At 42.3% G+C, this 24,476-nt stretch overlaps 1 protein-coding gene across 1 annotated transcript in view; it reads right to left on the bottom strand.

Annotated features, from left to right (window-relative positions):
• The window catches only part of LOC132379074 (sorbitol dehydrogenase-like), a 95,601-nt gene extending 71,438 nt beyond the window's left edge, over window positions 1–24,163 (bottom strand). Inside the window, exon 1 of the mRNA XM_059946611.1 lies at window positions 24,142–24,163. The gene's annotated coding sequence lies outside the window, so the exon portion shown is untranslated. The remainder of the gene's footprint in view (window positions 1–24,141) is intronic.
• Window positions 24,164–24,476: the final 313 nt, after the last annotated feature.

Below are 24,476 nucleotides of genomic sequence, written 5' to 3'. Positions count from 1 at the left end.
GACAACGATAGAGCTATTTTTTTATCGGTTATTATACCCGCGCTTTAGATTTAGTATTGACGATGTATATTATCTATATGTTTGCATTAATCTTATTTTTGTGCCCTTTATCAATAAATACTTTTAAAAATAGTACCATCAGTCTTCAACGGACCTCTCTATCTTTGCTGGTAAGTGATCCAGTTACGGGATTTTGTAACACCATAAATAGTTGGACTACTAATGTATGCTCTAAAATCATTGGTAAAATAGTTTTACTGTAACTAAATAAAGAAATAATTTTATTTGTGGCTTTAAGTAAATCAAATCAAATCAAGTTTAATTATCATTCAACCACTCATGGATACAGTCAGACAAAACAGCACTCCTCTTGGACCAAGGTGCAAAACATACACAACACATTCAAAATAGTGAACAAAAAAAACCAGTCACCCAAGACCCTGAGTAGCATGTCCACCAATCTGATGGTATGGTCCCCAGCAGTTTGCAGACGCATGGAAATATTAATGGTTTTTGCAATTATTTGTTTTGAAATTGCAGTTCCTATTTTTTTCCACTGTGCATCATAAATCAAAATTCTTTAGTTTTTATGTAATGTCTGTAAAGAGAGATGGGGTGTACTGGGGATTTGGTCTGTGAGTAAAGAGCGTAGTAACCCAAAAAAATTTAAAGAGCCACTGGCCTGCAATAACATCAAACTACTCCTCCCCTCCCTCATATTTAATTCATCCATATAACTTAGGGTCTAACTCCTTGCCACAGACATCACAATCTCTTCACTCGCTTCCTATAGTAACCTGGGTTACATCCCATGTGGCCCTGTTGACTCATCTAACCTAAAGCTTTTCAAAAAGTTTCAGCACGTTCTCTTTCCCAACATTGACATGTTCCAGCATATTAGCCTGTTCTACCCTGTTCTCACTTTCATCAGGATCCCTCTCACTGATGAACACTGAAGCAAATTATTCCTAGAGTACCACCCCTTCACTCTCTGAGCCCAGGCATATATTTGCTCTTTTATCCCTGATTGGTCATACCCTAACTCTAGTCATCCTTCTCTTCTAGGAAAAAATGTGTATAATTTATGTTCAATTTACTCTTTATTGTGAATGTTGGTATAATCCTGTGATGGTGTCAGAGGTAATTTTTTCTTTGCACCTTGTGCATATTACAATAAATTCAACTTTGACTTAGTAAATAGAATGTCAGAGACTCCAAATATAGGCAATGTATTCCCAGTAGTATTGATAAAACAGCAAGAAAGTTGATTTTTAACTTCCATGAATTATTGTGAAAATGGCAGTCTGACCTTCAACTTCAAACTGAGAAGCTGGATAGGATCGTACAGTGGCACCTACATCCATAGTGATGAAGAGTTTTGAGAGGTTGACGTGGAAACATATCAGCTCCTGTCTGAGTAGTGGCTTGGATCTACTCCAATTTGCCTACTGGAGCAATTGGTCCACAGCAAATGCCATCTCATTGGCTCTTCACAAAACCCTGGAACATCTGGACAGCAAAAATGCTTATATCAGAATACCCTTTATTGTTTACAGCTCGGTGTTTAATACTATCATCCCCTCAAAACTAATTAGTAAACTCCAAGACCAGGACCTCAATACCCCTTTGTGCAATTGGATGCTGGATTTCCTCACTTGCAGACGTCAGTCAGTTCGGATTGACAGAAACATCTCATCCATAATCTGCATCAGTGCAAGTGCACCACTGGATGTGTATTTAGCTCCCTGCTCTATTTGCTTTACACCTAGTGACTATGTGGCTAATTACATCTCCAACACCATATTCAAGTTTGCTGATGGACTATATAAAAGGTGGTGATGAATCAGCATACGGGAGAGATTGAAAATTTGGCAGATGGTGTCATAATAACAAACTCTCACTCAATGCCAGCAAGTGCAATTGTAGGCTTCAGGATAGGGAAACCAGGGGTCCATGAGCCAGTCTTCATCGTAGGATCAGAGGTGGAGACGGTCAGTAACTTTAAATTCCTGGATGTCACCATCTCAGAGGACATGTCCTGGACCTTTCGCAAAATATAATTGCAAAGAAAGCACGACAGTGCCTCTACTTCTTCTGGAGATTCAGCATGACATCAAGAACCTTGGCAAACTTCTATAGATGTGTGGTGGAAAATGTGCTGACTGGCTGCATTATGACCTGGTATGGGAACACCAAAGTCTTTCAGTGGAAAATCCTACAAAAGGTAATGGATTCAGCCCAGTACATCTTGGTAAAACCGTTGAGCACATCTACATGAAATGCTGAAGTAGTAAAGCAGCAACCATCAACAAAGATCGTCACCTCCCAGGCCATGCTCTTTTTTCACTGCTGCCATCAGGTAGAAGGTACAAGTGTTTCAGGACTCACAGCACCAGGTTCAAGAACAGTCACTACTCCTCAACCATCAGGCTCTTGAACAAAAGTGGATAACTACACTCATCTATTGTGATGTTCCCACAAACAATTATCTCCCTTTAAGGACATTTTATTTTGTTATTTCGCGCTCTCGTTATTTATTGAATTTAGTTATGTTCGCATTTGCACAACTTGTTGTCTTCTATCCTCTTGCTTTTTCATTGATCGTGTATATTTTCTATTCTATAGATTTGCTGAGTATGCCTTCAGGAAAAAGAATCTCATGGTTGTATGTGGTGACACATATGTACTCTGATAATAAATTTTACTTAGCTGTTGACTTTGACTTTATGCAGAATTATATTAATGATCCATACTCATTACCTCACTCAGATGATTATTGATTTAATTTATTTTTGGCAACACTGATTGAGAAGAGAGATATAGATATGTATATTCAAATGTGTTCAGGAAATGTTCCTTAATCAATATATAACCATATAACAATTACAGCATGGGAACAGGCCATCTTGGCCTTTCTAGTCCGTGCTGAACGCTTACTCTCATGTAGTCCCACTGGCCCACACTCAGCCCATAAATCTCCATTCTTTTCCTGTCCATATACCTATCCAATTTTACTTTAAATGACAATACTGAACCTGCCTCTACCACTTCTACTGGAAGCTCGTTCCATATAGAGGTCCTAACTAGAGAAAGTGTGGTGCTGGATCTCTGATTAAGGAATGAGACAAGGCAGGTGACAGAAGTTTATGTAGAGGAATACTTTACATCTTCTAATCATAATGTCATTAGTTTCCAAAAATTACAGAGAAGTTTAGGTCTGGTCCTTAGGTTGAGATTCTGAAATAGAGAAAGGTGAATTTTGATGGTACCAGAACGGATCAGGCATGTGCAGACTGGGGCAGGTTATTTTCTGGCAAAAGTGTGCTTGGTAAGAGAGATGCCTTCAAAAGTGTGTTTTGTAGGTTGAACAGCTGTGATGGGCAGAAGGGTGCAGAGTTGCCCATGTTCTCCCCCCCCCCCCCCCCCCCGGAGAATCACAAACCATTACTGTTGCTATGCTGCTCATGAGAGAGAAAGATGTAAAAGAAAACATGCAAGAACATTTGCTACAGATAAGAGAGAGATAAGAAAGGGGAAAGAGACTTGTTGATTCACCGTATTATGACTTCAGAGAGACTTCTGAGACAGTTATTTATCTTATACCATTCTGTTCATTAAAATTCTTCAGTGGACAGCCGGAGTGGGCTGGTTTGATGGACACAGCCATTGAAAATTGATTGACAACTGAGACCCCGTGAGTAGGGATAAAAGTGAGGTCTGGAGTGACACCCTTCAGACACACCAGGAGACACACCATTGAGCACTGATTGAGTGTTGGAACCCAAGGGAAGGTGTGGGGCATCAGAGACCGAACAAAGAGATCGGTCAGTTGAACTCATAATGTTATAGCAGGGTCAGTGGGGACTTGTGTGTGTATCCACTCATGCCAGAGAGACGAGTCCACCACAGAAGAACAGTCTAGCTGAAGGACAGAGGGGTCATAACTGATTGGCCACAACAACACGACGGATCAAGAATGCAAAGGATTTGCCTGACTGTAGCTGTTACTTCTTGCTCGCTCTCTCTCTCTCTCTCCAACGATTACAACACAACAACCAATATCTACCTCAGCACATATGAACTGAACTGAACTTTATACTTTTCTATGACAATTCACTATCCCCTAGACATCGATAGAGCTTGTTTATTATTGCTTATTATTATTCCCACACTTTTAGGTTTATTATCGCTAATGTGTATTATCTATATATTTGCATTATTGATATTGATTTGCTTATTTTATTAATAAACACTTTTGAATATAGTACCACCAGACTCAACGGATTCATCTTTCTCTGTTGGTTAGACACCCAGTTACGGGTACGTAACAAGTGAATTTGCGTTCATATCCTCTTGTCAGAAAAAAAGCATGGATAACAGGTGTAGTGAACCTTGTTCTTTAGACATATTGAGTCCTTGGTTAAAAAGATGAAGGAGGTGATAGCCAGAACAAATAAGAAACTTGTGCAGTATAAGAAATGGAAGAGAACACTTATGATGAAAATCAGGAGGGTGAAAAGAAGACCTGAGGTTGCCCTAGCAGACAAGGTGAAGGAGAATCTCAAGAGCTTCTACAGATATATTAGGAGCAAAAGGATAGCAAGGGACAAAATTGGTCATCTTGAAGATCAGAGTGGAGTCAGCTGGAGACGCTCATGGAGTGAGTACCGTTTTGGATTCGCTCCATAACTTTTACTTTTTTTAACCTTTGATCACCCTTATTCAGCGTATTTTTACCTATACCGAAAGTTTCTTTATTCTTTTTTTTTGGATTTACTGCTAAGCGTTTGTTGTGAACTTTTGATGATATGCAAACAGAAATGTCTCTCAGGTCTAAGGGACGGGATCCCGGACGTAATCCGAACGGTAACGGAAAAAAGCAGGCTCCGACTCAACAAACACCATTAACTTTTGAATTGTTTATGGAGGTTTTGAATCAAAAATTTGCTGAACTACAACAATTTTTTAAAGAAGATATAAAGGCTTTTCAAGAGTACATGGTTAAGACGGATTTAGTAATTAAACAGCAACAAACTCTTATTGCGTCTCTGCAAGAAGAAGCTCGGAAGCGAGATTTGACTATTGGAAAACTGCAACAGGATTTAATTTCGACCATTAAGCTGATGGAAGCCCTTAAAGCCAAGAGTGACGATTTTGAGAATCGCTCCAGAAGACAGAACGTACGTATACTTGGTCTTCCAGACGGCATAGAAAAAGATGACCCTTCGAAATATTTTGCTCAACTTTTAAAAGAAGCGTTTCCGACAATTTTCCCGAATAACCCTCCTTTATTGGATCGGGCACATAGAATTCGGCGTCGATCACCGAGTGTTACAGACAAACCTTCGGTGATAATTGTCCGGTTCCATTATGTACATGACAAAGAACTAGTTATAAGAGCAGCTCGTCGACTAGGAATGATTAAAATCAAAGATTTTTCCTTCCGTCTGATCGAAGATTTTAGTTCAGATCTTTTAAAAAGAAGGCTTCTTTTTAAACCGTTGATGGCTGAATGTTATGAGAAAAATCTGAAACCTGCGCTTCTATACCCTGCGAAGCTTCGAATTTCTCCGTCGAATGCTCCACGACAAATTTTCCTTTCAACTTCAGAAGTGAGAAAATATCTGGAGGAGAACTTCCCTACTGCTACAGACACCAGTCTTTAATAAATGAATGATTCTGATCGTATAAAATGGTTCTCGATCTCTTAAACCAGAATTATAATCTGGTTATTGGTGTAGGTTCATCCTACACTTTATACTCAAGTTAAAGTGTGTTTGCGTAATGTTAATTGTTTTTGCCTTATACACTTTAATCATTTAACTACATACTTGTCTATTAACTTTGTTCCTTCGAAGGTATATTTTTAATTCTTTGAAGGTAAATTTTTCCTTGATTAAGATGGTGGTTTTTTGGAAAAGATTTTTGGTTTTGCTTAAGATGGCATTATGTTTATATTTTTCGTGTTTCTTCTAGACAAGGCATCGCTTATCTTAGCTTAAATATTTTTTGTTTTGTCTGGGCCAGAGCCCGAGTTATAATTGTTTTTAGTGATTATATTTTTATTCTTTTTACAACTAACTATACTTAGAAATATGGTTTTTATTATAGCGATTTTATTTTTAAAGTCGGGGTGATTTTATATATATCCTTTTTATATGGAGTGTTCTTCAGCTGACATGGGGGTAGGATTAGTCTTACTTTTTCTCTTTTTAAGTCATATTTTGGCTTTTTCTCTTTTTCTCGGGGGGTGGGGGATGGTCTGTTTTCTAATTCTATTTTTTTTTGTACCAGTTTGTGTTAGTTTTTTTATTCAGGCTGTTTTTGAACTTCAAATATGTCTGTGTTGTCGTCACTTCCGGGTCTTCTCACTACTTTTGTTCCTCTTCCGGGTGCATGAGTTTATAAGTTGGTTAACCCTTTCTATACCAAAGGGTTGATTATAGAATTATGGCTCAGACCATTAATTTTGTGTCTTGGAATACTAATGGTTTAAATCATCCAATTAAATGAAAGAAGATTTTCAAAGTATTCCAAAGACTTAATGCTCATATCATTTTTGTACAAGTAACTCATGTGAGGAGGGAGGACAAATTTCGTTTTTTTAGATTTTGGCGGGGTCAACAGTATCATGCAAATTCGAATGCTAAAGTAAAAGGAGTTTCAATTTTTATTGACTCCTCTATTTCATTTGTTCAACATGATATTTTTTCGGATCCGAATGGCAGATTTTTGTTAATTACGGGTTTACTTTGTAATAAAAAGGTTGCTTTGGTTAATGTTTATGCTCCAAATGTGGATTGTCCTGACTTTTTTAAGTCTTTATTTACTTCTTTACCCAATCTAAACGAATATAAGTTAATAATGGGTGGTGACTTTAATTGTTGTTTAAATCCTCTGATGGATAAATCTTTATCTATTCAGACTTTACCTAATAAGTCGGCCACTTGTATTAACTCCTTTTTGACTGACAATGGAGTTTTTGATGTTTGGAGATTTCGGCATTCTAATGACAAAGAGTTTTCTTTTTTCTCACATGTTCATCACTCTTATTCAAGAATTGATTATTTTTTTGTAGACTCTTGTTTTATTCCATTGGTAATCGGTTGTAACTATGATATTATAGCTATCTCTGATCACGCTCCGTTATTACTTTCTATGAAATTTACGGATACAGCTTTTAATGCTAGACAATGGCGATTTGACTCTACCTTGTTGCAAGACTCTGACTTTATTAAATTTATGGAGGAGCAGATCGACTTTCTTCTTTTCAACTAATTCTACGGATGATATTTCCTACGGAACACTTTGGGACACTTTTAAAGCTTATATACGTGGACAGATTATTTCTTATTCTGTTGGTTTGAGGAAACGTATCAAGATGGAAACTCTTTTATTGGTTGATAAAATTAAAAAGATTGATAAGAAATATTCGATTGCTCCTAGTAAGGAGCTTTACAAACAAAGGGTTGAACTTCAAATGGAACATAGTTTATTACTTACATCCTCGATTGAAAATCAATTAATGAAAACTAAATCTGATTTTTATATACATAGTGATAAATCTGGTAAACTGTTAGCTAGTCAATTGAAGAATGCTCTGGTTAAACGTCAAATCACTAAGATTGGTCAGCAGAATGGGAATCTGACAGTTAATCATGATGAGATAAATAAGGCATTTCAAGATTTTTATACCTCCCTGTATCAATCTGAATTTCCTCAAGATTATAATACCATGTCTGATTTTCTGGGGAAATTAAATTTTCCAAGGTTATCATCTGATGATCTTTTGATATTGGATACTCCTATTACGGATGTAGAAATTAAGGGGGCTATTTCCTCAATGAATTCTGGGAAAGCACCGGGTCCAGATGGTTATACAGTTGAATTTTTAAAATTTTTTTCCGCTACTCTTTCCCCTTGGTTAGGTAAGGTTTTTGAGGAGGCCATTAGATTAGGGAATTTGCCACAATCTTTTTATAGAGCTTCCATTTCTCTAATATTGAAGAAAAATAAAGACCCTACTAATTGTGCTTCTTATAGACCTATATCTTTATTGAATGTAGACTCCAAGATTTTTTCTAAGTTACTGGCATCTAGATTGGAGAAGGTATTACCCAAAATTATTTCAGATGATCAAACTGGCTTTATTAAAAATCGTTATTCTTTTTTTAACATTAGGAGATTGTTGAATATTGTTTATACTCCCTCACATGATACTTCAGAATGCGTGATTTCATTAGATGCGGAGAAAGCATTTGACAGAGTTGAATGGCCTTACTTATTTAATGTGTTGGAGAAGTTTAATTTTAGTCCGATATTTATATCATGGATTAAATTGATTTATCATACTCCAGTAGCCTCAGTGGTTACCAATAATCAAAGATCTCCCTTTTTTCGCCTATTTCGGGGCACTAGACAGGGATGTCCTCTTAGTCCATTACTATTTAACATTGCCTTAGAACCTTTGGCAATTGCCATCAGACAATCACAGGATATTTTGGGTATTAATCGTGGGACAGATATTCATAAGTTATCTTTGTATGCAGATGATTTATTACTATTCATTTCTAACCCGGAGAAATCCATTCCAGCAGTTTTATCATTATTGGCTCAATTTAGTGAGTTTTCTGGGTATAAGTTAAATCTTAATAAAAGTGAATTGTTTCCATTAAATAAACGGGTCCCAATTTATGGAAATTTACCCTTTAAATTAGTTAATGACTCTTTTACTTATTTAGGGATCAAAATCACAAAGAACCATAAAGATTTGTTTGGATTTAATTTTTTACCCTTAATTGATCAGATTAAAGGTTTGTTTACTAGGTGGTCACCTTTGTCTCTATCTCTAATAGGCAGGATTAATGCTATTAAGATGGTTATTTTACCTAAGTTTTTATATATTTTTCAAGCGATACCAATTTTTATCCCGAAATCTTTTTTTACTAATGTTGACTCTAAAATTTCTTCATATATATGGCAGAATAAAAATCCCAGGTTAGGTAAAACATATTTACAGAAGACAAAAAAGGAAGGCGGGTTAGCATTACCTAATTTCAGATTTTACTATTGGGCAGCTAATATTAGATATTTGTTATGCTGGTTGAAAGATGGGGGTGGATCTTTTGGCCCTTGTTGGGTGAGTTTAGAAACTAGATCGGTATCAGCTTATGCTTTGGGTTCTATTTTAGGGACTTCTCTCCCTTTTGCTCTTTCTAAATTGCCGAAACGAATTGACAACCCGATAGTTAAACATACATTGCGTATATGGTTTCAATTTCGGAGATTTTTTGGGTTGACTCAATTCGTTTTAAATAGTCCTATTGTATCTAATTGTTTTTTTCACCCTTCCATTATAGATCAAGCTTATTCAGCTTGGAAAACTAAGGGATTACTAAGATTTTCTGATTTATTTTTAGATAATTGTTTCATGTCTTTTGAACAATTATCCAACAGATATAACTTGCTGAGATTTCATTTTTTTAGATATTTACAGATTAGACATTTTTTAAGTTCTGTACTCTCTACGTTTCCAAATTTTGTGCCTTCAGATACTTTGGAGAGTTTATTTGAATTAGACCCTTTTCAAAAAAAGGGCTTATTTCAAAACTTTATAATATAATTATGAAGATACGTTCAGAGCCCCTTTATAAGACTAAACAGGATTGGGAAAGAGAGCTTAGTTTTAGTATTTCTAGTGAGAATTGGGATAGAATTCTTCAATTAGTTAATACATCATCGTTATGTGCCAAACATTCACTAATACAATTTAAGGTTGTACATAGGGCCCATATGTCCAAGGATAAATTAGCTCATTTTTACTCTCATATAAGTCCTATTTGTGATAGATGTCATTCTGAAATTGCGTCTTTAACTCACATGTTTTGGTCGTGTTCATTTTTGGAGAAATATTGGAAAGATATTTTTGATATTATATCTGCGGTTTTGAATATTGATTTACAACCTCATCCTATTACCGCAATTTTTGGTTTACCAATGTTAGATTCACAGCATTTATCTTCTTCAGCCCGTCGAATGATTGCATTTCTAACTTTGATGGCTAGAAGATCTATATTGTTGAATTGGAAAGAAATTGATCCTCCCACTGTATTTAATTGGTTCTCTCAAACTATGTTATGTTTAAATTTAGAAAAAATTAGAAGTGGTACTTTTAAGACTTCTATTAAATTTGAAAAGTTATGGAGACCATTTATTCAACATTTTCATATGATGTAATATGACCCTTTGCCAAGTACATTTGATTTCCCAGCTTTTAGCTTATGTATTTTGAGAGGACCGGAAGTGACGGCATTGATGAATACTTATTTTTGTGAGATATTATAAACAGCCCACTTTTTTTTTCCTTCTCTTTTGTTTGTTTTTTTTTCTTTTATATTACTTATTAGCTATAGTCATTAGATTAGATTAGTTAGTTCTGCATTATATAAATTTTTTTTTTCTTTCTTTTTTCTGTTTTTTTTATATTATACATTATGAAATATTTAGATTTACTATGTCCATACATATATCTTATGGCTTATGTCTTGGTAAACTCATTTATATTGTAACTATTATGTATGTTTTTTTTTCATATGTAATGGAATGTGTATGTTGGTAATTTCTTTATCAATATATCATCTGTATTCTGTCCATATTATTAATATTAATAAAAAGATTTAGAAAGAAAAAGAAAAGAAGATCAGAGTGGGTGTCAATGCAAGGAGCTGAAAAAGATGGAGCAGATCTTAAATGGATCTTTTGCATTTATAATTTCTCAGGAGATGGTCACTGAGCCTATAGAAGTGAGGCAAAACAGCAATGAGATTATGACCGTATACAGATTATAGAGGAGGAGGTATCGCAAACATGAGAAAATCTGCAGATGCTTGAAATCCAAAGCAACAGACACAAATGAGTTCCTCAGCATTTTGTGTGTTACAGAGCAAGAGGTGTTTGGTATCTTTAGGAAAATTAGGGTGGATAAATCACAAGTGCCTTACAAGGTGTCTGCTCAGACCTTGTTGGAGACTAGTGCAGAAATTGCAAGGGCCCTTGCAGACGTAACCCCCTGGGTCGCCTCAGGCTAGTTCAGCTCTTTCTCGTCTAGGGGGAGCAGCCTTCGGCCCCGCCAAACTGGGTAATCAGCTGGTGTGGATGCTGTGTGATGTCCCCGCCTTGCCCAAAACAGACAGTACACCATAAGTGATTAAATGAGTACAATTTACAAAGGTTACTATAACTAAGTGATTAATAACGATACCGTATATATCAAGAGAAAAAAATAAAGAAAAGGCGCCAAACTTATCAAAGTCCAAACCACTTCCTGCACAACCGTTGGAGCTCAATTACTGAAGTCTTCTGGCCACCATTCAATCCCCTCCGAACTCCTCGACTCGCAGCTCAGGACCCTCCGAGTGGTCAACCAAGCACATCTAGCTTCATCCCCCCTCCTCGGAGTACCTCCTGGCCTCGGACCCCCCCCCACCCCCGGGTCCGTTCCTCGCCCAGCTTACAGCATTGCGACCTCTCTCTCTCGACCCCCTCACGCTGATCTGCCCAAAAGCCCATCAACAAAAGCTTACAGACTCAGAAGAAAGAACATTAATCCCCATTTGGTTTACAAAGGAATACAATTCTCCCAGCACTCTCTCGCAACAAAGAAACATTCCTGCTAGCTAACAAAACAAAGCCCTTTTGATTACATACACAGTAACAAAGAAAAAAGAAGAAACCCCCCCTTTACACTCTCCCCCACCAAATAAAAGTCATGTCCCCATGACTATTAAATAACTCGCCACCTTTCCTGCCAACACACCATAACCCAAGCACAAACAGTGACATCTCCTCCCCACACAGTAAACCTCACGCCCTGTTCCTCAGGCACTACTTAGGCCAACTATCTGGGAGTTCCCTAACCCTTCTGAGCCCTCTGTCCTCCCTCACCTAAACCCTTCAGGCTCGGACACAACTGGGGATACCTTGGGCCTACTACCAACTCCTCTGTCAACCTCTCACTCATGCCCCACACTGCACACAGTTAACCCTCCCCGCTACACCTGACTCAATGGGAGAAGGGCCAAAGGTCTCTTCCTCAATCAAGGGAAAGTCAGCAAAAGGCAGCATGTATCACACATCCAGCACATTATCCATCGAATCTGTATTCTTCCTCATTTCTGCGATCGGTAGCTGCTGTTTGATCTTCTCCAAACGGAAACACGTGGCCTGCACTGCTCCCGCAGTCTCTTCAGCCTCCTGTTCAGTATTCACTGCACTTCTCTCCAGCTTTTTCTTCCTCATGACTTCTTCCAGATCAACTTTCAGGTTTTGCACTTCATTTGAACTGTCGATGGTCATCTTCAGGTTCCCTTCAAGCTTCCGCTTCTCTCTTCTGAGATTTGTCTGTAATTTCTTCACCTCCACAAACTCCCCTCTCCAGGTTCTCAGTTTGCTATTGCCCTCAGTCAGACAACTTTCTTCATTCTCTCCAACTTGTAAGTCTTCCAAATGATTCCAGATCACTTTCTCCAGTCTCTCCGTCTTCATTTCAAACTTGATTCTGTAGAGACAGTCACTCACGAGCTGCGACCTTTGCCAGCCCTGGCACGTGTCCAGAAAACACTTTAACTCTGTAATTCTCAGCCGCTCCTGCAACGATCTCACTTCATATTCTCCTGAGGCAAGTCCAAATACCAAGAGATCATCCACATACACCAAAACTCCAAACGCCTCCACATCCCCTATGGTCTTCCACCTGCCCCGCAGGAAGGTTGCAAGGGCTCCAGATATGCCCTGTGGCATCTTTTCAGACCGGAAGACCCTAGGGAATTTATAACAGCCGTCTTCTCCTTGTCGGCCCCACTCATCGGGATCTGGCAACATCCACTCCTCAGATCCAGCACCTTAAACCACTTCACACCACTCAGACAGGCCATCGCCTCTTCGGCCCTCAGGGCCATATTCTGGTCACTGACAGTGCACCTCTTCAACATACTATAATCCACACACACGCTGCCTACGTCTTCCACGGCTGTAGGGGCCAGTTGCCGCAACCTCTCTCTCTCCAAGGTGTCTTCAGCAGTCAACTCCCCTCCCTCGTGGTATTTCGCAGCGTCCACAAAGAGGGTCTCACCCTCAGATACTTCCCCCAGGCCGTACCACCACCGGCTCTTGTTTGAATTCGGTATCGGCCCAATGCTACTACACACGTCCGCACAAGCAGCTCGAAACTCTGGGTGCATCGACAATGTCTCCAAACAGCGCTCACCCGCCTCCTCCGGGCAGGCCCCCAAGCGCACCAGCAGGATATTGGTTCTCTCTAGAACAGAAACGCTACCCGTCTCAACAGTGGCCGGACACCTCAGCATTAACGATTCATGAACCTCAGTCTCCTCCACATTTGCCTCTAAGAACTCCATTTTCACTGACCAACAACCGTCATCTGGATAATCACCGGCACTGGTACCCCGAATCTCCAGTGTCCTCAATGTTGTCAAGGGTAAATGCTTCCAATAATGGTTATAAAACAAACTGTACAGCAACTTAACCGGCGCCCCGGTACCGAGGATGGCTTTAACTTGACTTCCATCCATCTGTAACAACACCTGTGCACGTGGTCCCTCTAAGCCTTCAGGAATAGAGTCTGTTCCTTTCGGGAGTTCCTTGGTACATTGCTGGGAACATGCTCCCCCAGAGACCCCAAGCCGTTCCCCCACTGGGCCTCCTCTAAGTTTCCCGACACCTCTCGAATCAACGGAACAACTGATCCCCTTGACAGATCCCCTTGGCACCACAAGCAATTTATCTGCCCCCCTAGGCAAAAAGGGATACCCTAAAAACTTTCCACCAATCTCCTGCTACGGATATGATAAGCCCCCCAGCTGCAGCATTTGACTTCCAGTCGAACCACACGCATTTTCCCACACTTTCCCAGAACTGGCAGCGGTCACTTCGAGGTAATTGCGCCCGACAGTTCTAACAACGTCACCAGCCCGCCTACTCAAACGTTCACCCCGTCCCTGTCGCTTTTCCTTAGCCAAGCACCACCACTCACCCAACAACTGAGGGGTCCGCTCCGCCCATGCCTCCGCCCCTTTAGGGCTGGACATTATTCCAATAATCGGGCGGAGCCCACCACTGCTGAAACATCCCAACCTGTCACTCCTCACTCTCCAAACAGTACGGACAGCCCATGGTCCCACCACCATTTCGTCAGCGCTAGTCGGAACTCGAACAACGACCTCCAGGCCACCAACAGCAGCCACCCCACCCAACACACACGCAGCGACAACCAGCAACCGCACACCCACAAAGGCACACCAGCTCTTCGCCGCAGACACAATTTAAAGAGGGTGATCACACAGCTTCCACAGATATCAACCCTGGACGAGCACCTCACAATGTAACCCCCTGGGTCGCCTCAGGCTCGCTCAGCTCGTTCTCGTCTAGGGGGAGCAGCCTTCGGCCCCGCCAAACTGGGTAATCAGCTGGTGTGGATGCTGTGTGATGTCCCCGCCTTGCCCAAAAACAGACAGTACACCATAAGTGATTCAATGAGTACAATTTATAAAGGTTACTATAACTAAGTGATTAATAACGATACAGTATATATGAAGAGAAAAAAAATAAAGAAAAGGCGCCAAACTTATCAAAGTCCAAACCACTTCCTGCACAACCGTTGGAGATCAATTTCTGAAGTCTTCTGGCCACCATTCGATCCCCTCCGAACTCCTTGACTCGCAGCTCAGGACCCTCCGAGTGGTCAACCAAGCACATCTAGCTTCATCCCCCCTCCTCGGAGTACCTCCTGGCCTCGGACCCCCCCCCCCCCTTGGGGTCCGTTCCTCGCCCAGCTTACAGCATTGCGACCTCTCTCTCGACCCCCTCGCGCTGATCTGCCCAAAAGCCCGTCAACAAAAGCTTACAGACTCAGGACATTAATCCCCATTTGGTTTACAAAGGAATACAATTCTCCCAGCACTCTCTCGCAACAAAGAAACATTCCTGCAAGTTAACAAAACAAAGCCCTTTTGATTACATACACAGTAACAAAGAAAAAGAAGAAACCCCCCTTTACACAGAGGTATATAAAACATCCTGATCCATGGGTAAGGAGCTGGAGGATTGGAGGATAGGGAATGCTGTTCCATCCTTTAAGTAAGGTTCTAAGAATAACCCAGGCAATTATAGGCCGCTGAGCCTGACATCTATAGTGCATAAATTATTGTAAGGTATTCTAGGGAACCAGACATATAAGTATTTGGATAGACAGGGACTGATAGGGATAGTCGCAGAAACAAAGGAGATGGTTGTGGTCTACAGGAGGAATAGAGACAGGCTATTGACATCAATGGATCGGGGGTTGAAAGGGTGTACAGCTTTATATTCCTCAGCATACACATCTCCGAAGATCTCACGTGGTCTGTACATACTCTCTGTGTGAAGCAAAAAGCACAACAGTACCTCTTTCACCTTAGAAAGTTGAAGAAGATTGGTATGGATCCTCAAATCCTAAGGACTTTCTACAGGGCACAAATGAGAACATCCTGTCTGGCTGCAATACTGCCTGGTATGGGAACTATACTTCCCTCAATTACAGGACTCTGCAGAGAGTGCAGACAGCCAACGCATCAGTAGATGTGAACTTCCCACTATTCAGGACATTTACAGAGACAGGTGTGTAAAAAGGGCCGAAAAGATCATTGGGGACTTGAATCACCCCAAACATAAACTGTTCCAGCTGCTACCATCCGGGAAACGGTACCACAGCATAAAAGCCAGGACCAACAGACTCCAGGACAGCTTCTTCCACCTGGCCATCAGACTGATTAATTTATGCTGATACAATTGTATTTCTATGCTATATTCACTGTCCTGTTGTACATGTAAAGAGGGTTTCTTCTTTTTTGTTAACTAGCAGGAATGCTAATTTACTGATAACGAGAATGGTATTCCTTTGTAAACCAAATGGGGATTAATGTTCTTTCTTCTGAGTCTGTAAGCTTTTGTTGATGGGCTTTTGGGCAGATCGGCGTGAGGGGGTCGAGAGAGAGGACGCAATGCTCTAAGATGGGCGAGGATCGGACCCCAAAGGGGGGTCCGAGGCCGGGAGATTCTCCAAGGAGGGGGGGGGATGAAGCTAGATGTGCTTGGTTGACCACTCGGAGGGTCCTGAGCTGTTTGGAGAGTCCGAGGAGTTCGGAGGGTCCTGAGCTGCGAGTCGGGAAGTTCGGAGGGGATCGAATGGTGGCCAGAAGACTTCAGAAATTGAGCTCCAACGGCTGTGCACGAAGTGGTTTGGACTTTGATAAGTTTGGCGCCTTTTCTTTAATTTTCTCTTCATATATACTGTATCGTTATTAATCACTTAGTTATAGTAACCTTTATAAATTGTACTCATTTAATCACATATGGTGTACTGTCTGTTATTTGCCGTGTTGGGGACATCACACAGCATCCACACCAGCTGATTACCCAGTTTGGCGGGGCCGAAGGCTGCTCCCCCTAGACGAGAACGAGCTGAGCGAGCCTGAGGCGACCCAGGGGGTTACATTGTGGGGGGCTCATCCGGGATTGATTTCTGTGGAAGCTGTGTGATCACCCTCTTTAAATAGTGTTTGCGGCGAAGAGCTGCTGTGCCTTTGTGGGTGTGTGATTGCTGGTTATCGCTGCGTGTGTGTTGGGTGGGGTGGCTGCTGTTGTTAGCCTCGAGGTCGTTGTTCGAGTTCCAACTAGTGCTGACGAAATGGTGATGGGACCATGGGTTGTCCATACTGTTTGGAGAGTGAGGAGTGACAGGTTGGGATGTTTCAGCAGTGGTGGGCTCCGCCCGATTATTGGAATAATGTCCAGCCCTAAAGGGGCGGAAGCGTGGGCGGAGCGGACCTCTCAGTTGTTGGGTGAGTGGCAGTGCTTGGCTGAGGAAAAGCGACAGGGACGGGCTGGTGACTTTGTTAGAACTGTCGGGCGCAATTACCTCGAAGTGACTGCTGCCAGTTCTGGGAAAGTGTGGGAAAATGCGTGTGGTTTGACTGGAAGTCAAATGCCGCAGCTGGGGGGCTTATCATATCCGTGGCAGGAGATTGGTGGGAAGTTTTTAGGGTATCCCTTTTTGCCTAGGGGGGCAGATAAATTGCTTGTGGTGCAAAGGGGATCTGTCAAGGGGATCAGTTGTTCCGTTGATTCGAGAGGTGTCGGGAAACTTAGAGGAGGCCCAGTGGGGGAACGGCTTGGGGTCTCTGGGGGAAGTATCTGAGGGTGAGACCCTCTTAGTGGTCGCTGCGAAATACCACGAGGGAGGGGAGTTGACTGCTGAAGACACCTCGGAGAGAGAGAGGTTGCGGCAACTGGCCCCTGAAGCCGTGGAAGACGTAGGCAGCGTGTGTGTGGATTGTATTGCGTTGAAGAGGCGCACTGTCAGTGACCAGAATACGTCCCTGAGGGCCAGAGAGGCGATGGCCTGTCTGAGTGGTGTGAAGTGGTTTAAGGTGCTGGATCTGAGGAGTGGATGTTGCCAGATCCCGATGAGTGGGGCTGACAAGGACAAGACGGCCGTTATAAATTCCCTAGGAGTCTTCGGGTCCGAAAAGATGCCACAGGGTATATCTGGAGCCCTTGCAACCTTCCTGCGGGGCAGGTGGAAGACCATAGGGGATATGGAGGCGTTTGGAGTTTTGGTGTATGTGGATGATCTCTTGGTATTTGGACTTGCCTCAGGAGAATATGAAGTGAGGTCGTTGCAGGAGCAGCTGAGAACTACATGCCCTGGACACGTGCCAGGGCTGGCGAAGGTCGCAGCTTGTGAGTGACTGTCTCTACGGAATCAAGTTTGAAATGAAGATGGAGAGACTGGAGAAAGCGATCTGGAACCAGTCGGAAGACTTACAAGTTGGAGAGAATGAAGAAAGTTGTCTGACTGAGGGTAATAGCAAACTGAGAACCCGGAGAGGGGAGTTTGCGGAGGTGAAGAAATTACAGACGAATCTCAGAAGAGAGAAGCGGAAGCTTGAAGGGAACCTGAAGATGACCATCGACAGTTCAAATGAAGTGCGAAACCTGAAAGTTGATCTGGAAGAAGTCATGAGGAAGAAAAAGCTGGAGAGAAGTGCAGTGAATACTGAACAGGAGGCTGAAGAGACTGCGGGAGCAGTGCAGGCCACGTGTTTCCGTTTGGAGAAGATCAAACAGCAGCTACCGATCACAGGAATGAGGAAGAATACAGATTCTATGGATGATGTGCTGGATGTGTGGTACATGCTGCCTTTTGCTGACTTTCCCTCGATTGAGGAAGAGACCTTTGGCCCTTCTCCCATTGAGTCAGGTGTAGTGGGGAGGGTTAGCTGTGTGCAGTGTGGGGCATGAGTGAGGGGTTGAGAGAGGAGTTGGTAGTGGGCCCAAGGTATCCCCAGTTGTGTCCGAGCCTGAAGGGTTTAGGTGAGGGGGTACGGAGGCCTCAGAAGGGTTAGGGAACTCCCAGATAGTTGGCCTAAGTAGCGCCTGAGGAACAGGGCGTGAGGGTTACTGTGTGGGGAGGAGATGTCACTGTTTGTGCTTGGGTTACGGTGTGTTGGCAGGAAAGGTGGCGAGTTATTTAGTAGTCATGAGGACATGACTTTTATTTGGTGGAGGGAGAGTGTAAAGAGGGTTTCTTCTTTTTTGTTAACTAGCAGGAATGCTAATTTACTGATAACGAGAATGGTATTCCTTTGTAAACCAAATGGGGATTAATGTTCTTTCTTCTGAGTCTGTAAGCTTTTGTTGACGGGCTTTTGGGCAGATCGGCGCGAGGGGGTCGAGAGAGAGGACGCAATGCTCTAAGCTGGGCGAGGATCGGACCCCAAAGGGGGGTCCGAGGCCGGGAGATTCTCCAAGGAGGGGGGGGGGGGATGAAGCTAGATGTGCTTGGTTGACCACTCGGAGGGTCCTGAGCTGTTTGGAGAGTCCGAGGAGTTCGGAGGGTCCTGAGCTGCGAGTCGGGGAATTCGGAGGGGATCGAATGATGGCCAGAAGACTTCAGAAATTGAGCTCCAACGGCTGTGCATGAAGTGGTTTGGACTTTGATAAGTTTGGCGCCTTTTCTTTAATTTTCTCTTCATATATACTGTATCGTTATTAATCACTTAGTTATAGTAACCTTTATAAATTGTACTCATTTAATCGCATATGGTGTACTGTCTGTTATTTGTCGTGTTGGGGACATCACACAGCATCCACACCAGCTGATTACCCAGTTTGGCGGGGCCGAAGGCTGCTCCCCCTAGACGAGAACGAGCTGAGCGAGCCTGAGGCGACCCGGGGGTTACATACATACTAATGATTACAAATTACTATAAATTGCACATTGCACATTTAGATGGTTACATAAAGATTGTTATTCTTCATGTATGTGAAGGATGTAAGTAATCAAGTTAATTCAATTCAACATGCTTTTGTGTGTGTTAGGTCTTGTCTACCAATCTTAGAGAGATTTTCCAAGAAGCTACCAGGGAACTTGTGAAAGTAAAGCAGTGGATGTTGTCTACATGAACTTTAACAAGGCCTTTAACAAGTCCCCTCTGGGAGGTTGGTCAAGAACATTCAATCACTTGACATTCAAGATGAGATAGTAAATTAGATTAGACATTGGCTTTGCAGGAGAAGCTAGAGAGTGGCAGTAGATGGTTGCCTCTCTGAATGGAGTGGTGTGCTTCAGGGATCAGTGCCGGGTCCATTGTCATTTGTCATCTTTATCAATGATCTGGATAATAACGTGGTAAACAAGATCAGCAAATTTACAAATGTGACCAAGGTCAGGGGTGTAGTAGACAGCAAGGAAGACCATCAAAGCTTGCAGTGGGATATGATTCAGCTGGGAAAATGGGCTGACAAATGGCTGTGTGAGGTGTTATGCTTTAGGAAGAAGTGGCATCACAGGTAGATAGGGTCGTAAAGAGAGATTTTGGCACGTTGGTCTTCATAAATCAAAGTATTAAGTACAGGTGTTGGGATGTTATGTTGAAGTTACATAATGTGTTGGTGAAGCCTAATTTGGAGTATTGTGACCAGTTCTGGTCTCCTACCACAGGAAAGATATCAATAAGAGCGAAAGAGTGCAAAAAATATTTAGAAGGATGTTGTCAGGACTTGAGGATCTGAGTTAAACAGAAAGGCGAACAGATTATTCCCTAGAATGTAGAAGAATGAGCAGAGATTTGGCAGAGGCATAAAAAATTATGGATAGGGTGAATTCAAGCATGTGGAAAAATGCCCAGGTATTTACTGTACACAAGAAACAGGACAAGTCTAACTTAACCAATTACCACTCTATCGGCCTACTCTCAATCATCAGCTAAGTAATGGAAGGGGTTATCAATAGTGCCATCATGCAGCACCTACTTGGCAATAACTTGCTTACGGACGCCCAGCTTGGGTTCTGTCAAGGCCACTCACCCTATCACCTCTTTGGTCTAAAAATGGAGCAATGAGCTAAATACATGAGGTGAGGTGAGAGTGATAGATCCTCGACATCAAGGCAGCATTTGACCGAGTATGGCTTCAAGGTGCCCTAGCTAAAATGGAGTCAATGGGACTTAGCAGGAAAACCCTCCGCTGGTTGGAATCATACCTGACGCAAAGGAAGATGGTTGTGGTGGTTGGAGGTCAATCATCTCATCTTCAGGACATCACTGCAGGAGTGCCTCAGTGAAGTGTCCTAAGACCAATGATCTTCAGCTGCTTTATCACTGACCTTCCTTCCATTATAAGGTCAGAAGGGGGCATGTTAGCACATGAATGCACAATATTCCGCACCATTCGTGACTCCTTAGGTAGTAACACCATTCATACCCAAATGCAGCAGCACCTGGACAATATCGAAGCTTGGGCTGACAAGAGGCAAGTAACATTCGAAGCACGCAAGTACCAGGCAAGAGAGGCGTTAACCATCATCCCTTGACGTTCAGTGGCATCACCATCATTGAATCCCCTACCATCAATATCCTGGGGGTTACCACTGACAGGAAAGTGAACTTGTCTAGCCATATAAACACCATGGCTACTGAAGCAGGTCAAACTCCCCAAAGCCTGTTCACCATCTACAAGGCTTAGTTCAGTAGTGTAATGGAATACTCACCACTTGGCTGGATGAGTACCGCCACCGGCAGCCCATTCCACGCACTCACCACTCTCTGCGTAAAAAACCTACCCCTGACATCTCCTCTGTACCTACTTCCAAGCACCTCATGCTAGCCATTTCAGCCCTGGGAAAAAGCCTCTGACTATCCACATGATCAATGCCTCTCATCTCCTTGTACACCTCTATCAGGTCACCTCTCATCCTCTGTTGCTCCAAGGAGAAAAGGCCAAGTTCACTCAACCTTTTCTCATAAGACATGCTCCCCAATCCAGGCAACATCCTTGTAAATCTTCTCTGCACCCTTTCTATGGTTTCCACATCCTTCCTGTAGTGAGGTGACCAGAATTGAGCACAGTGGGGTCTGACCAGGGTCTTGTAGAGCTGCAACTTACCTCTTGGCCCTTAAACTCATACCCCATGATTGATGAAGGTCAATGCACTGTATGCCTTCTTAACCACAGAGTCAACCTGCACAGCTGCTTTGAGTGGACTTGGATCCCAAGATCCCTCTGATCCTCCACACTGCCAAGAGTCTTACCATTAAAAATAACCCTCCACACTATCCACAACACCCCCAACCTTTGTGTCATCAGCAGATTTACTAACCCATCCCACCACTTCCTCATCCAGGTCATTTATAAAAATTATGAAGAGAAGGGGTCCCAGAGCAGATCCCTGAGGCACACCACTGATCACTGACCTCCATGCAGAATATGATCCATCTACAACCATACTTTGCCTTCTGTGGGCAAGCCAGTTCTGGATCTACAAAGCAATGTCCCTTTGGATCCCATGCCTCCTTACTTTCTCAATAAGCCTTGCATTGGGGTACCTTGTCAAGTGCCTTGCTGAAATCCATATGCACTACATCTACTGCTCAACCTTCATCAATGTGTTTAGACACATCCTCAAAAAATTCAATCAGGCTCATAAGGCACGACCTGCCTTTCACAACACCATGCTGATTATTCCTAATTATATTAACACCTCTCCAAATGTTCATAAATCCTGTCTCTCAGGATATTCTACATCAACTTACTAACTACTGAAGTAAGACTCACTGGTCTATAATTTCCTGGGCTATCTCTACTCCCTTTCTTGAATAAGGGAACAACATCCACAACATCCTTCAATCCTCCGGAACCTCTCCCATCCCCATTGATGATGCAAAGATCATCGCCAGAGGCTTAGCAATCTCCTCCCTTGCCTCCCACAGTAGCCTGGGGTACATCTCATCCAGTCCCAGTGACTTATCCAACTTCATGCTTTCCAAAAGTTCCAGCACATCCTCTTCCTTAATATCTATATGCTCAAGCTCTTCAGTCCACTGTAAGTCATCCCTACAATCGCCAAGATCCTTTTCCATAGAGAATACTGAAGCAAAGTATTCATTAAGTATCTCTGCTATCTCCTCTGGTTCCATGCATACTTTTCCACTGTCACACTTGATTGGTCCTATTCTCTCACGACTTATCCTCTTGCTCTTCACGTACTTGTAGAATGCCTTGCAGAATGCCTTTCTGTTTTCCTTAATCCTGTACACAAAAGCCTTCTCATGGCCCCTTCTGGCTCTCCTAATTTCATTCTTACACTCCTTCCTGCTAGCCTTTTAATCTTCTAGATCTCTGTCATTACCTGTTTTTTTGAACCTTTCGTAAGCTCCTTCTGGCAGATCATGTAGAGTACCAGTAAGATGCTTCACCCCAAAGTAGAGGCAGTGCTTATGTGATTACAAGAAAACAGGATCAGTGAACCTCTGAGACTTTCACTTTGGGTAACCCCTAGAATGCCGGTAGTCAAGAGTGTTGGGAGTGTAAGAACATGTGGAAATTGCAAGGTCACAATGAACTCATGCCCACCCACTAAGACATACCAAATTCCAAAGATAGAAAATATCTATGCAACTCTAAGAGGCGGAAATTGGTAGACTTACCGTAAGATGGTGGCAGTGCAAATGCATTGGCCTCTTGGGGCCAACCAAAGGTGCTTTTCTCTTTCTAAACTTATTTTTGTATGATCCAAAGACAATTCTACTCCATGAACATCAGCTAATGCAGGGTTACTCCATCAGTGAGTTGCTCATTGATCGTAGTAGCTGGATTGGTGTCAGTGGTGGAACCGGCCGAGGTGTCGAGGAGCTGATTGGGATATCAGTAAAGCCTGTCAAGGTATTGGAGGAGCTGGTATGGGTTTGGAGATGCCAAGCGTCAAAACAAGCTTAGCATCTACAATGCTGTCTACTGTGGAGAAGTCATATTGTAATTCCTACATGATTATGGTCCCCTATCCTGGAAGAGTTACAATCACGCACATCCAGAAATATTATGTATGAAGGCACTAGCCCAGAATTATGTCTGGTGGCTGAAAATCGATGAAGACATTGAGCACATTGTTCACACATGCGATCCATGCCAGCAGTCCTGACCTATAAACATTCTTGTACCTATGGGTCTATTGGCCAACCAAACCCTGGAGACATTTATATGTGGACTACCCAGGTCTATTAGATGGTCAATACTATTGGTAGTCATTGATACATATTCTCAATGAATCAAGGGCTAAGTGGAGAAGACTTCAACCAGCCAGATGACAATAAACATTTTACCCACACTATTTATTATGCATGGATTCCCAATACTGTGGTCTGTGATAATGGTCCTGTGTTTAGTGAAGAATTCAAACTACTTTTACAAGACAATGGAGTTTGATTGCAACATACGTCCCCTTATCACCCATTATCAAACAGCATGGTTGAAAGAGCTGTTTAGACTGTCAAGTAGTGGATACAAAAATTGTATTGTGACATACACACTAGGATTAACTGGTTTTTGTTCTGGTACTGAATAACCTCACAAACTACCAGTTTCTCTCCATCTGAATTTCTGATGGGCTGCAGGTTGTGTTCCTGTTGGGATTGATTGCACCCAGAGCCAGAAGATTGAGTAAGAGACAGACAAAAGACAATGAAAGTGTAGTACAATTCAAATACAAAACATCGGAACTTTGGGGTGTGAGATCCAGTTTACGCTCACTGGAGTCCTGAGAGCTGAAGGCGGATGAAAGGAGAAGTTGTGGTGATGGAGGGCCAACAAGTTACTTCATCTCTTGAGGATGGTAGTGTATGCTGCCAACATCTAGACTGCATCAGGAGATGGCCAAGTGAATTCCTCATTCCAGAAGGAGGTGGTAAACAAGACAGGTTAGCACCACAACCAATCGAAGCAGAATCCCCAGTTGAAAGCACCAAATCCCATCCAACACTTGATCCTGGAGTTCCTGGATTGCACCGATCAGAATGGACCAGAAAATCGGTGGAGTATTATTAAGTTAGTTTCACTTAAAAACTTGTGGGTGGAGAGATGTCATA

This window comes from Hypanus sabinus, chromosome 21 (genome assembly GCF_030144855.1).
Source record: "Hypanus sabinus isolate sHypSab1 chromosome 21, sHypSab1.hap1, whole genome shotgun sequence".
Lineage (NCBI taxonomy): Eukaryota > Metazoa > Chordata > Chondrichthyes > Myliobatiformes > Dasyatidae > Hypanus > Hypanus sabinus.
This window is presented reverse-complemented; position numbering and strand designations above follow the sequence as displayed.